The 14,955-nt window shown below is 41.1% G+C and overlaps 1 non-coding gene across 1 annotated transcript; it reads left to right on the top strand.

The window, feature by feature from the left end:
* Positions 1–1,508: 1,508 nt before the first annotated feature.
* Positions 1,509–1,580, top strand: TRNAA-AGC. Its single transcript has one exon. It is a non-coding gene; the product is annotated as a tRNA-Ala (tRNA).
* The last annotated feature ends 13,375 nt before the right edge of the window (positions 1,581–14,955 follow it).

Raw genomic sequence — 14,955 nt, 5'->3', positions numbered from 1 at the left:
AAGGAAGGAAGGAAGAAAGAAAGAAAGAAATTAGCCAGGCGTGGTGGTGTGTGCCTGTAATCCCAGCTACTCGGGAGGCTGAGGCAGGAGAATGGCGTGACCCCGGGAGGCGGAACTTACAGTGAGCGGAGATCGAGCCACTGCACTCCAGCCTGGGCGATAGAGCGAGACTCCGTCTCAAAATAAATAAATAAAAATAAAAACTGCCATTCCCAGCACCCATTGCACAAAAATTCAGCCACACGAACGCCCGGCGAAGCGCTCAACCTGTTTATCCAGAGAGGAAAAGAGCAACGAATTGCTCTCAATCCTCGACAGTCTAGAACAAAACAAACCAAATCTTCGCTCAGGATCTACGTTTTCAGCCTACTTTGTTTAGAAGAGTGGAACCTTCTGTCTTGCCGTGGGCCTGGTGAAAACGCGACAGATAGGGAAACTTGGATACGTCCAGTCTCCCTCCCTATTTAAATGCTGATGGTGTTTCAAGTCCCCTGCCTGAATCCGCTTCTTGTCTTCTCGTCCTCTTGTTCTTCTCGGTCCTTCGCTGCTTCATCTCTTCCCGTTTCCCCACTCTCGCCCATAATACCCTCCACTCTCTATCTCCTTCCTTCTTATCGTCCTCTCCTTCAGTTCTCTTCCGTTCTCAGACATTCCACTTGTAATCGAACCGTGCTGATTTTCAGAGTCACCTAAGAGTGTTCTTAAATTACATACATTCCTGCCCCCCACCCCCATTGTCTCCAAAACACTTGTCTGGGTTGACTGTAGCACGCATGTTAAATAAAGACAGGAAACCCTTACCTTTTGTGCTCCAGGAACACAGGGTCTAAGGACCTGTCCAGGCGCAGGGAGGTCTTAAAAAGAGCAAATTCGTTCCTCTTGCTTTCTTTGTGTTCGCCTCACTGTGAAAGGATTTTGCCTGAAAGAGGTGAAAGTCGCCTGGAGCTGTTTTATGTCTGGTCTTTGCTCTCTAGGGATCTCAGCCAGTGAGCAGCGTCTTGGACAGAATGCCGCTTCCACGCTTCCGTAGACGCTGGGCCCAGCGGTTTGGGGGAGCTGTGACTGACACATGCTTTGCTCTTCATTTCACCCCGATATGGTGAATAAATTCCCCTCCAGTCTTATCTCCTCACCTGGACCTACGTTCCCTGAGTAGCTCTCCTAGTGCTGATCTTAGTATTCCCTGGCACTACCGTTTATGTTTTTCTGGGAGCACTGTAGACAGAAAAGTAGGAAGTTGATTATTTAAGATAATATTTCTACCTGGGATTCTCCTTGGTGCTGGACAAAAGCTGCCATTCGGGAAGTTCCGTAGTAACAGTCCTTGGAGGGTCCGCCATAATGAAAGACCCCAGTAGCACTAAAGGGATCTTTCCAGAATGCAACTTAAGGGTTTCAGCAACAGTAAAGTTGAATAGAGTAGACCTTGACTTCGGTTTAAATCGTGGAACACTAGCAGATAAGCGTGACAGCCAGTTATAAAACATAGTAGAAGCAACGGCTTTCAGGGGGGTGTAGCTCAGTGGTAGAGCGCGTGCTTAGCATGCACGAGGCCCTGGGTTCAATCCCCAGCACCTCCATGTATTTCACTTGTTTGTCTAACTGCCCGGAGCAGGGCCCCCTGGGCGTAAGGCAACACTGATCTACCTTATGAGTGGCAGCCAAATCAAAAATAGCCTGAGGCCTATGCTTTGGGTGGTATGTCTAAATAATGCTGCATTGAAGTGTGGGATTAGGAAAAACCAAGGCCCTTGGAATTAAAGTGAATAGCAGTAGTCCACTATTCATCCTTTAGTTTCTTATCCACAGTCAACCGCGATCTGAGATTATTACATGAAAAATTACAGAAAATTCATAAGGTTTCAATTTCCCTGTTGTGAGCAGAATGATAAAATCTCACCTCATCTGCTCCATCCTGCCTGGGAAGTAAATCATGTTTGTCCAGCATATCCACGCTGTGTAGTAAGCCACCCACTGGTTAGTCACTCAGTAGCCAGTCATCTGAGTTATCTGAGCTATTATCCTCACATTGTTTGTGTTCAAATAACCCTTATTTTACCTGATAAAGGCCCCAAAGTGCAAGAGTAGGGATGCTGGCAATTTGGGTATGCCAAAGAGAAGCCCTAAAGTGCTACCTTTAAGTGAAAAGGGGAAAGTTCTCTACTTAATAAGGAAACAGAAACAAATTCATATCGGAGTTTGCTAAGAGCTGTGTTAAGAATAAATCTTCTATCCATGAAATTGTAAAGAAGAGAAAAGAAATTTTTGTTACTTTTGCAAAAGTTACTGCTACAGTGTGGGATAAGTGTTTAGTTAACGTTAAAGAGACAGTAAATACGTGGGTGAAAGACATGAACAGAACACGGTTGTACCTGACGGCAACAATTTACACCAGAAAATACTGAGCCCGTATGAAGACTTCAGCAAGGGAGCCTCTGAAACGATTGACACCAACCCATATATTGCGAGTAGGGGATGGTTACACAGACTCAGGAATAGATTTGGACTGAAATATATAAAAAATACTGGAGAGGCTACGTCTGTCAATGAAGAAATCACATTTTACGAATCCAGTGACTACACTCTAAAGAAGATATTGCTAGATGTGTTATTCTACATTTATGCTACTGATTTCCAAATAATAAGTTTAACTTGACCGAAAAAGTTAACCTGGCCAGGCGCGGTGTCTCGTGCCTGTAATCCTAGCACTTTGGGAGGCCAAGGCAGGCGGATCACCTGAGGTCAGGAATTCAAGACCAGCCTGGCCAACATGGTGAAATCCTATCTTCACCAAAAATACAAAAAAACTAGCCAGGCATGGTGCTGCACACCTGTAGTCCCAGCTACTTGGGAGGCTGAGACAGAAGAATCACTTGAACCCGGGAGGCAGAGGCTGCAGTGAACCGAGATTGCACTACTGCACTCCAGCCTGGGTAACAGAGACTCTGTCTCAAAAAAAGAAGAAAAAAAAAGTTAACCTGTACACATTTTCCTACATGCTCTGGATATGACTTACATTTGTGGTCATTATTAACACAGTCATAGTATAACACAGTCAAAGTAATAACCTTCTAAAGAGAAGTTGGAAGCCAGCATTTACAGGTGGCAAGAAAGCTGATGCAGCTTCTTCATGAATAAGGATGCGGTCAGCATCCAACAAAAGGCATTTGGGAACTGTAGAGGCAGGAAGATCCATATTGTTTCAACACAAAGGAGTTCCAAAGAGCCGTGGTATTGGTGAGTAATAACAATGTTGCTACCTTTTACTCATGGTAGGAAAAATATAGAATTAGCCAGAAACAGTGTATTTGACAATATATAACATGAAGAGATAGTTTCTGGACTGAAAAGGATGAATTGGTGCCAGAACACTACGAAAAATGTTTTCGAGTATTGATTAGGCTGTAAACAACTATGTAAGTACCCATTATTCTAAATCTTTATTAATACACAACAAGATCCTCACAGGATCCCCTAAATTTTGTAAAACATTTTTAAATCAAATTATTTACATGTTAGCCAGGTGTGGTGGCTTTTGCCTGTAGTCCCAGGTACTCAGGAGTCCAAGGTGGGAGAATCACTTGAACCCAGGAGGCAGAGGTTGCAGTGAGCCAGGGTCAAGCCACTGCACTCCAGCCTGAGCAACAGAGTGACATGCTGTCCAAAAAAAATATATATATATACACACGTATGGTATATATATATGTGTGTGTGTGTGTATGTATAAAATTCACATGAACAGGACCCCACAAAAAACAAATGTGTTTGTCTGGATTACTCAACATCTTAGGGGTGGCTCTGCCCCATTTTTATTCTGTGAGTCTTGGCACTATCCAAACAACTGTCATCACAGAAGAAGGTGGATAGAAAGTAATAGAACTGATTTACATAGGTTCTTTTGACATCAAGATGTACTACCATGATAATGAGGCCATTCAGTTTGTCTTCTATTTTTCCCTATTATTGAAGATAAGGAAAAACAGAAGAGGCTCATGAAAATTTTCCTTTACTTCTCATTATTTCTTTTTTTTTTTTTTTTTTTTTTTTTTTGAGACAAAGCATCTCCCAGGCTGGAGTGCAGTGGCACGCTCTCAGCTCACTGCAATCTCCACCTCCTGGGAACAAGTGATTCTCCTGCCTCAGCCTCCCAAGTAGCTGTGACCACAGGTGTGTGCCACCACACCCATCTAATTTTGTATTTTTAGTACAGACGGGGTTTCACCATGTTGGCCAGGCTGGTCTTGAAGTCCTGACCTCATAATCCACCCGCCTCGGCCTCCCAAAGTGCTGGGATTATAGGCATGAGCCACCATGCCCGGTTTACTTCTCATTATTTCTAGTGCAGATTTTAGACTTTTAAATTTACAACTAACTTTAGATTTACAGAAAAGTTACCAAACAAATACAGAGTTTTAATATTTCCCACCTAGATTCTTCTAATCATTTTATATTTTTGGTATACATAGTGGTTATCTTTTATTGGGCATTAATTATCAATTAGAAATGAAAGGATTAAGCAAAAATCATGTTCCTCAAGGAGAGGTGCCAGGTTTCTCAAGGAGTGGCGCCAGGACAAAGAAGGCCATAGTCAGGAATGCAGGGTACTTCCTCTACACAGGCTTTCTTTTTTGTTTTTGTTTTTCTTTTTCCCCCAGTGATATTTTCATAGCTATTCATGTTTCACTTCCTTGTAAGAATGAGAGAAGCTGAAAAACATATAAGCTGCCAGCACCATAGAAACCCCATCAAGTGGAACACATGTTCTGTTCACATATTTCACCCACAAATTTACTGCCTTTTCCATGCACTTACCACACACTGTGGCAGTAGCTTTTGCAAAACTAGCAAGAGTTTATTTTCCCTTCTTTACAATTTTACGGACAAAGTATTTATTCTTACCATAGCTCTTAGCAACCTTGGATACGAATTATTTTTCTCTTTTCTTATTAAGTAGAGAAGTTTCCCCTTCTTTACAATTTCAAGGATAGATTTATTCTTACCATAGCTCTTAGCTACCTCAGATACAAATTTTTTCTCTTTCCTTATTAAGTAGATAACTTTCCCCTTTTCACTTGAAGGCAGCACTTTATGGCTTCTCTTTGGCATACCCAAACTGTCTGCTGTGTTCCTCTAATCTTAATATCTGTGTGAACACAGTGTGATGATCAAAACCAAGAAAGCATCAATGAATATATGAGAAGGCCGAAGAGCAGAGCATTTTCTCATTGATCATCCTACTGGTCTCCTCCCTTCACCTCAATCTTCACAGTACGTGCCATCAAAAGTTTGGTCTAACAATGCAAACATATGGCCATAGATACCAACAATTTCTAAGTGAGTGGGTGGATGGACATTGGACAACAGAATAATGGCTTTCAATGAAGTACAATACTGCCAAAAATAATAAGTGAAAAAATAAACAAGTCTGCATTAAATGAATTAGATAGCTTACCCATGCCAAAATATTTCACACTATTTACTTCTCTGTATTTCTTCACTCATCTCATTTTTTCTTCTTTTTGAATAGATAAATGAAATATATTCTGCAAACATCCATTATCATCAGAAGACACCCCATGTGGAAGAAGCAAATTATTTTTGTGCTAAAATGGATATTATCAACTGCAAAGAAAAAGGTGACTATTTCACAAGTGAGCCAGAACCTTTACAGTGTAGTACAAGAGCAATTGCTACCTTTGCTTTTTTCCCCCCTTCTTCAGTATGATCACCATGCTTTTCATTATGCAGCTACTCAGTATTTCTAGTCCACTGATTGACGTTTTTAAAAGTTTTCAAAGGTATTAATATGAATACACATTTTTTATATTGAATTAGCCAGAGGAAAGCAATTTCTATCTGCCAACTTTACTTTTTTCTTTTCACCTGGCTGCCTCTCTTCACATTCTAGCCCCAAGAAGGAAATTCCATTTCTTTACTCAATGGCTGCATTCTTAGATCCTGTTTTAAATATCTTTGGTTAATGAGTTCACAAGCAAGGAGTATGAGAAACTGGTGCAAAACCTCCACTAACTTATATGAGTTCAGAAGTTTGTTTCTTTGTCTCTGATTTTTAAGAGCTTTAATAAAATAAAATCAACCTGAGACACATTCATACTAGAAATCCTGAAAACAGGGTTTGTGGAGGACAAAGTCTGCCCTTTCCTCACCAACCTCTTGCCAAATCTTCAGCAAACATTATGTAAGACCTCACTAGGGCACGGTGGCTCACACTTGTGATCCCAGAACTTTGGGAGGCCAGGGTGGGTGGATCACTTGAGGTCAGGAGTTGGAGATCAGCCTGGCCAACATGTTGAAACCGTGTCTCTACTAAAAAATGCAAAAATTGGCTGGGCATGGTAGTGGGTGCCTGTAATCCCAGCCACTCAGAAGACTGAGGCAGGAGAACAACTTGAACCCAGGAGGCGGAAGTTGCAGTGAGCTGAGACCACGCCATTGCACTCCAGCCTGGGTAACAGAGCAAGACTCTGCTTCAAAACAAACAAACAAACAAACAAACAAAAACTTATTGAATGGATCAGATGATGAGATTTCAAATTTCCTAGTGGACATCTAGAATTATTGATTGAAGGATTGGATGAGAACTGAGAACTGTTCAACACTGAAGACAACATGTCTTCCTATGAGTGATACTGACATTGTCAAAGAGAAAATGAATCCAACAGTCACTCTTTTTCAAACTGTCTTTTGAATTCAGGATTTTTGTCTCTAAATAAAATATCTGGAGCAGGTGCTTCGGAGGAAATCTGTCTGGCTTTGAAACTTGTCCTGCTACGTGTTGGCTGTGAGCTATGTGGCCCATTATTTCACCTCTGAAAAAGTTGGTTTATCAAAGGAATTATGTACTCATTTAATGTAACCCGTTGTTATTACATTATCCACGTGTAATCTCCAGCTACCTCAAACATTCAGGGTCATATTGACCACAGTCAGAACTCGACCTTGGATTCTATAAGTAGGATTCCAACTTGCCCTTGAGAAACCCAGTTAATTTCAGTGACTTCAAAACTCAAACTTCCCCACACCTGGTAGTAAATGTACCTCAACTATCACTCACCTGGAAAAGACATTATGATTCAGTTTAAAAGCACTAAATCCTGGATTTGGGAAAACTTTAAAACCAATAAAAGCCTATAAAACAAAACAAAAAAGTGGAAATGCCCATTTCCAATTTCTCTAGTTTAGGGAGGAAAGCAATATACAGCCCCTACAATGAAGAACACAAGATGTTCAGGTAATGTCAATTAAATGGAAGCTCATCTATACTAAAAACATGAGACACATTTTTGTTTCCTCAGCTTTTGTCTGCCTTACTTTGGAAGCCATAGAAGTGGATGATCAGTGCTCGATGTGTGCTGCAGAAGAAGAAGCTGTCCCCAAGGCTTCCTGCTAATTCAAATAACAAAGCCAGCGAAGAAAGACAGAAAGGGGAGCGAGAGAGCGTACTACATTTAAAGGAGTTTCACTCTTGTTGCCCAGGCTGGAGTGCAATGGCGCGATCTTGGCTCACCGCAACCTCCGTCTACTGGGTTCAAGCGATTCTCCCGCGTCAGCCTCCCAAGTACCTGGGATTAGAGGCATACGCCACCACACCCGTTAATTTTGTATTTTTAGTAGAGGCGGACGGATCACCTGAGGTCAGGAGTTTGAGACCATCCTGGCCAACATGGTGAAACCCGTCTCTACTAAAAATACAAAAATTAGCCAGGAGTGGTGGTGGGCACCTGTAATCCCAGCTACTCGGGAGGCTGAGGCAGAGAGAATTTCTGGAATCCTGGAAGGGGAGGTTGCAGTGAGCCGAGGTCACACCACTGCACTCCAGCCTGGGTGACAGAGCGAGGCTCTGTCTCAAAAATAAATAAACAGAATAACTGTTTTAAAAACACATGTGTATGTATGTTATATATACATATATTAAATATATATATGTTAGGAAGTAACCACATATTTTTTAATTGAAGAGATTTTGAAAATGAAAATGTCTTTAACCCTGAATAATTTGTTAGAAAATTAAACTTTCAATTTGATGGTCCAGTGTTTGAGTTCCTTTTCAGACCCTGATAGTGGTTTTTGTTTCCCTCACTCAGTTCTAATAGAATCCTAGTAAAACCCAGCTTTCTCCTGGATAAACTTGTCCATGTTTCATTCTCCTTGCATATGTTATTTTGGTTCAACAGAAGTAAGAAAAGCCAGTGTAACTCCATGACTTGAGGCTGTGTATTCTGTTCTACTGCAGGGGAGATCATCTATTTGCAGTTCTTTTGTATCTAGAATGTAGTTATAAGGTCAAACTACCGTGTAAAACATTTACCTGGATTGGTTCTCTTTTTAAATTCTGATATTATTAATTTGAATTTTTTTTTCTATTTGTTTTCAAATTTAAAGTACTTTTTTCTGTATAGTTGTTAGTTTTATTTTTAAATTTGGCTGTGTAAACCATTAACATGATTCCAGTAAACAAAACTATACAGAGAAGTATCACTCAAGAGAAATTTTCAAGCTGCCAGAGATTGTTACATCTTGGGACCCTCTCAGGTGGAGGACTGGAAGAGCCCCCCAAGCCTCTTCTTGGGAGCCAAATTTGGGGTGGGCTGACAAGACTGGAATGGTAATATTTTTGTGTAGCATCAAATTACTCTTCTCTTGAAGTGCCTGTAAGATAGAATGAAAAACCTAAAGGTTTCAGAAACAGAGTCACATATAAGGGATCTTTGTACTAAATTTCAGATTCTCAAAACGCTCAAAGATGAAATTATAATGTTTAGGATATAAAAAAAAAAACCGTGATTGCTACGAAGGGGGTGTGGCTCAGTGGTAGAGCGCGTGCTAAGCATGCACGAGACCCCGGGTTCAATCCCCAGCACCTCCAGTAGATGATGTACCGTGGACCACCACAAATGAAAATGTGTAGGATTCCTGAGTGGCAGTCCTGATTTCCCGTGGTGTTTAAAACACTTGTATTGATTTACAAGAAGATGATCTGTGCTAGTATCCAGAAAATGAAAAGTTCATTTTCTATTTGTATTTTAAACATTTTGTTTGTATTTTAAATTTTAAATTGACAAGTAAAATTATAATTTTATAATTATAACACACACATGCATTGTGGAGTGGCTAAATCGAGCTAATTACCATATGCATTACCTCACAGTTATTTTTGTAGTGACAACACTTTAAAATCTCATCATGTTTCAATATATTGTATGGTTTTTACCTATAGTCATCATGTTGTACAATCGATTTCTTGAACTTCTTCTAATTGTAATTTTGTATTCTTTTGCCAACATCTTCCCAATGCTTCCCCTACCCTACCAAAGTTACTTGTTGATATTTTTGTTATTCACTTACACTCTCTCTAGCCACTCTGAGCAATCATTGCTGTGTGGGCTACAGTCTTGTAGTTCACAAAAATTTAGTGGGAAAAATTAAAGTTCTGAGAGCAGGAAAATCACCTTAACTTGAAAATCATCTCCTTAGACACTTAACCACACTCCCACTTCATCTTTAATGCACCTGAGACTAGCATCAGGAATTAGTTCAAGAGGGTTTATTCTTGGATTTGGGGGAAAGTTTAATATTAATATTAGAAGGCTGAAGGTTTTTTTTTTTTTTTTGAGACGGAGTCTCGCTCTGTCGCCCGGGCTGGAGTGCAGTGGCCGGATCTCAGCTCACTGCAAGCTCCGCCTCCCGGGTTTACACCATTCTCCTGCCTCAGCCTCCCGAGTAGCGGGGACTACAGGCGCCCGCCACCGCGCCCGGTTAGTTTTTTGTATTTTTTAGTAGAGACGGGGTTTCACAGTGTTAGCCAGGATGGTCTCGATCTCCTGACCTCGTGATCCGCCCGTCTCGGCCTCCCAAAGTGCTGGGATTACAGGCTTGAGCCACCGCGCCCGGCTGAAGCTTTTTATTTATTTATTTATTTATTTGACGGAGTTCGCTCTTGTTACCCAGGCTGGAGTGCAATGGCGCGATCTCGGCTCCCCGAAACCTCCGCCTCCCGGATTCAAGCGATTCTCCTGCCTCAGACTTCCGAGTACCTGGGACCACAGGAGCGTGCCACCACGCCCCGCTAAATTTTTGTGTTTTTAGTAGAGACGGGTTTCACTGTGTTAGCCAGGATGGTCTAGATCTCCTAACCTCGTGGTCCACCCGCCTGGCCTGCCAAAGTGCTGGGATTACTGGCGTGAGCCGCCCCGCCCGGCAAGGTTGAAGCATTTTTTAAAAGTCAGCCTGCTCGAGTACTTTGGAAAAAGTAGCATCCTGTGGGATGAAGAACCCAGTAATGAAAAGCAAGACTTTTGTTACACAATGTGTGGAGCCCAAAGTCTATGAACAGCACTGGTCACAGACCCATAAGGCTGGCCCTGGTGACAGGTATAGAAGAGATCATCCCCAACAAAGAAGCCATTTTCTTGTTTCTTTACCTTCTCCTAAAAGATAGAAAAGTAGATGTTCAACAATGCCAGTTGTGAACTGAGGAGGCAGGAGATGCTTATTCACCACAAAGACTTGCTACCTTGTCCTCCCCGTATTGAATCGTGAAGTGAAAGAAGCGAGAGCGCAGAAAAACTCCTTTGTCTTCTACCTGTGCTGAGCTGAGACTCTGGGTATTGTTGAGAGAGTACCACCTTTTGAAAAGGCTGCAGGCCGGGAGCGGTGGGTCACGCCTGTAATCCCAGCACTTTGGGAAGCCGAGGTGGGCGGATCACGAGATCAGGAGATGGAGACCATCCTGGCTAACACGGTGAAACCCCGTCTCTACTAAAAAAATACAAAAAATCAGCCAGGCGCGGTGATGGGCCCCTGTGGTCCCAGCTACTCGGGAGGCTGAGGCGGGAGAATGGCGTGAACCCGGGAGGCGGAGCTTGCAGTGAGCCAAGTTTGCGCCACTGCACTCCAGCCCGGGCGACAGAGCAAGACTCCGTCGAAAGAAAGAGAGAAAGAGAGAAAGAGAGAGAGAGAAAGAGAGAAAGAAGACCTGCAAGAAGAAGAAGAAGGAGGAGGAGGAGTAGGAGGAGGAGGAGGAGGAGGGGGAGAAAGAAGAAGAAGAAATGTAGTGGAAGTCCTAAGAAATGTAGTGGAAGTCCTAAGCATTTATGGAGACATCAGAGAAGGGCACAGACACAGCATCACATGAACAGGGGGCACAGACACACCCTCTGAGTTACGACACTGAGTTACGACAATCCCCTTATGTTTGTGGGATATTTCTACCTTTTCCCTCCCAGGAGTCTAAATATGTAGTCCTAATAATAACTCTGATGAATCAACATAAATTGGATTACACAATCCAGTTTATGACAGAAAATAGTTTTTGTGTTTCACTTAAACTAGGAGAAAATATTTTAGAGGGAGACCTGAGTGCATAAGGCAAGAGGTTTGAAGGAAAAATAAAGACTGTTGTTATCTGTTGAATAAAATGTCTAGGAGGTCATTGATTTGGACTAGGCTCCTCCACTAAGCCTAACAGACCAAACTAATATGGAGTTGAAATACAGTAGCTGAGCTTTAATTACTTGCTGGAGGCTCTGTAACCAATTAACAAATTGAGCTGTAACCAATGAGGTTGTCCCACTGTACTTCTGTTTCCCATCAATGCTGTTAGACCATGTTATTGGTTGGCATTCTCTGAACCTGCTCTGGTTTGCAGGGTTGCCTGCTTCTTCAGTCTTTTTCGTTTTGTTTTGCCGTGTTTCATTTTGTTGTTCTTTGCTCAAATAAGCCCAGTTAAAATTTAAACTTGTCTAAGGATATTTCCGTGGAACATGAGAAAAGGACTTTGGTCACAGAAAAGATGATTGGTCTGATTTGTGTTAATTTAGTGCTTGCTCAAATAATTCGCCACTTTTTAAAAGAAACCAAGTGGTCACTAAAGTCAGAGGCCACACTGTGAATGTTTCAATAAAGGAGTTTAGGAAACCTGCATGTCAGGCCAGGAGCTGTGGCTCACGCCTGTAATCCTAGCACTTTGGGAGGCCTAAACAGGCAGATGACCTGAGGTCGGGAGTTCAAGACCAGCCTGACCAACATGGAGAAACTCCATCTCTACCAAAAATACGAAATTAGCTGGGTGTGGGCTGGATGTGGTGGTGCATGCCTGTAATCCTAGCTACTCAGGAGGTTGAGGCAGAAGAATTGCTTGAACCCGGGAGGCGGAGGTTGCGGTGATCTGAGATCACACCATTGTACTCCAGTCTGGGCAACAAGAGCAAAACTCCGTCTAAAAAAGCAAAGAAAAGAAACCTGCGTCTCTCTTACCCCACAAATTTGGACAACTTTGAGTCACAAAAAAATCACCAGTTGTTTTGTGAACTAAATTACACGAGCTCTAGAACACATGCTCCATCCAAAGTAAATGGGAATTGTCTTTTCCATGCAAAAAGTGCCACATCAAGCCATTCCGTGCCACCAGCTTTATGTAGCATCAAAGTTACATTTTCCACAGAAAACACTCCCTCCACTTTCCCAGAAAGACCATCCGCCCGTAATGTCTGGTGATTCAGCCAAGCACATATTATAGGAGCATGTTCCTGGAATCTACAGCATAAATGAATTGTATTAAAAACTTCTCCCCTCTCTAGTAGAGACGTCAGTTGCTGCTTACAGGTCCTTTTGGAGTGAATGCTGTTGTCATTCCCCTGAGACTCAAGCCTGTCAAATATACCAGACTCTGGCTCTCTTTCTTCTGTTTCTATCAACTCCCATTGTCATTTCCTTCTTCTTCACTGCAGATTGGATCTCTGGATCTACTCCACCCCAAATGCTGTCGTTATCATCAATGACCTAGGCAGGGTTTTTGTGCTCTATTCTGAATATACATTTGTGTGTGTACATATATTTAAAATTGCTCATATATCTATATATAAAATGGCTTATATACACCTATTATTATACATTATAATAATGTATGTATATAAATAATATAAACTATATGTTGTATGTTTTATATACATATTTACATTATTATGGGAGTGGCATCCCTTTCCCTTGCCATATTCTATTGGTTAGAAGTCACAAGTCCCAATCACTCTGAAGGGGAGAGTATTACACAAATACTTGAACACTAGGAGATAGAAATTATTGGAGATCAACCTAGGGACTCTTTGTCAAAGTAAGCTTGTGCAAAATTAATTGTGTTTTCCAGGCTTTTAAATATACTCCTACTGTAATCTGAATGTTTGTGACTGCCCCCATCAACGAAAATTCATATGTTGAAACCTAATCGCTGATGTCATTGGGTTAGGATGTAGGGCCTTTGGAAGGTGATTAGGTGATAAAGGTGGAATCTTCATGAATGGAATTAGTGCTCTTATAAAATAAGCCTGAGAGAGACTTTTTTCTGTAAATGGCCAAGTAGTAAATATTTTAGGATTTGCAAATCAAATGGCCAAATCAAGGATATTATGTAGGTACTTATATAACAAGGGGAAAAAAAAGTCCACTCATATTTATTGATGAAATTCAAAATACAATACTAATTGAGTGTAATGATTGATAATGAGAAGAATTAAATCATCATTATAATAATAATTATTATTACAGATAGGGACTCAAAGTTAGTGTTTCATATCATCAAAGTCATTTGCTAATGCTCATCTGTTAATGACCTGTAGTATAATTTTATTTATTTCACTTTGAAAATATCTTTTCATAAAGATATGAGATGTCAAATGGCTAATATTAATCTGTTAGTATATGATTTGGGGCATATTCATTGCATGGAAGACATTTGTGGATTCTAGTAGGTTCATCTCTTTATGTTTGCTTTTAGCATGTCATTACATTGCAAATTAGTCACTTCAAAGTGAGACTGAACTTGAAACTCCTCAACTGCATAGTTAAGTAGATTTTGAAATACGGAAATTGCTTTTACACTTGCATTAAGTTTTTAACACACTGTTGGTACTTTAGTTCGAGTTCAGAGAATATATCTGCTGAAAATTTCTGTGGGATTGGAGAATTGCCTCTTTTAACTTTTGACAGCACAGGCAGTGCACAGGGCAGCTTGATATTAGTATGATTCTAGCAGTGTTAGCTGTCATCAAAATGACTTTACTGCGGTACAAGTTTTGTATATGAACATTGTTTTGCCTTGTAATTTGGGGCTGAATTTATTAAAAAGCATTATCCAGTCTGAAACAAAAGCTAACTTCCAAAGCCATTCAGTGTCTGATCATAGTAATCGAGGGCAGTTCTTCCCCTTCAAAAAAAAATTTCCATCTCAGCCCTGAGTTAAAAACAGAAACAAAAACAAACAAACAAACAAAAAACACACACAACTTTGCAGCGTTAAGTCATTAAACTGCTGTGTGATCCCTCTTGTCAGGACCTTCAGTTTCTAATTTCTGATGGCTGGTCTACCAGAGCAAATTAAGTCCACTGTTGACATTACTGTTCAAGAACTCCTGATACCATCAAATATTTTCCACAAATTATCTGTTGATGAATAACACAATAAATAACAATAGCCTTACATTTATCACAAGTTTTTTAAACTTGTTCAACCAAGCCTCTTTCTGTCCTTCTCATAATTTTATCATCACTAGTTGTAACATATCTTAGCAGATTTAGCTTCAGGTTGCAATGAATTATTGTTTTTTCAACCTCTTAGAAAATACTGTACTTCTAGGCCGTGTGTGGTGGGTCGTGCCTGTAACCCCACTACTTTGGGAGGCTGAGGCGGGTGGATCACCTGAGGTCAGGAGTTCGAGACCAGCCTGGCCAATATAGTGAAACTCCTGTCTCTACTAAATACACAAAAATTAGCTAGGTGTGGTGGTGCATGTCTGTAATCCCAGCTACTTGGGAGGCTGAGGCAGAAGAATTGCTTGAACCCGGGAGACGGAGGTTGCAGGGAGCCGGAATTGTGCCACTGTTCTCCAGCCTGGGCGACACAGTGAGACTCCGTCTCAAAAAAAAAAAAAAAAAAAAAAAAGA

Source organism: Piliocolobus tephrosceles, chromosome 5 (assembly GCF_002776525.5).
Source record: "Piliocolobus tephrosceles isolate RC106 chromosome 5, ASM277652v3, whole genome shotgun sequence".
Lineage (NCBI taxonomy): Eukaryota > Metazoa > Chordata > Mammalia > Primates > Cercopithecidae > Piliocolobus > Piliocolobus tephrosceles.
The sequence above is the reverse complement of the archived record's forward strand: the minus strand, read 5'-3'. Positions and strand labels throughout refer to the sequence as shown.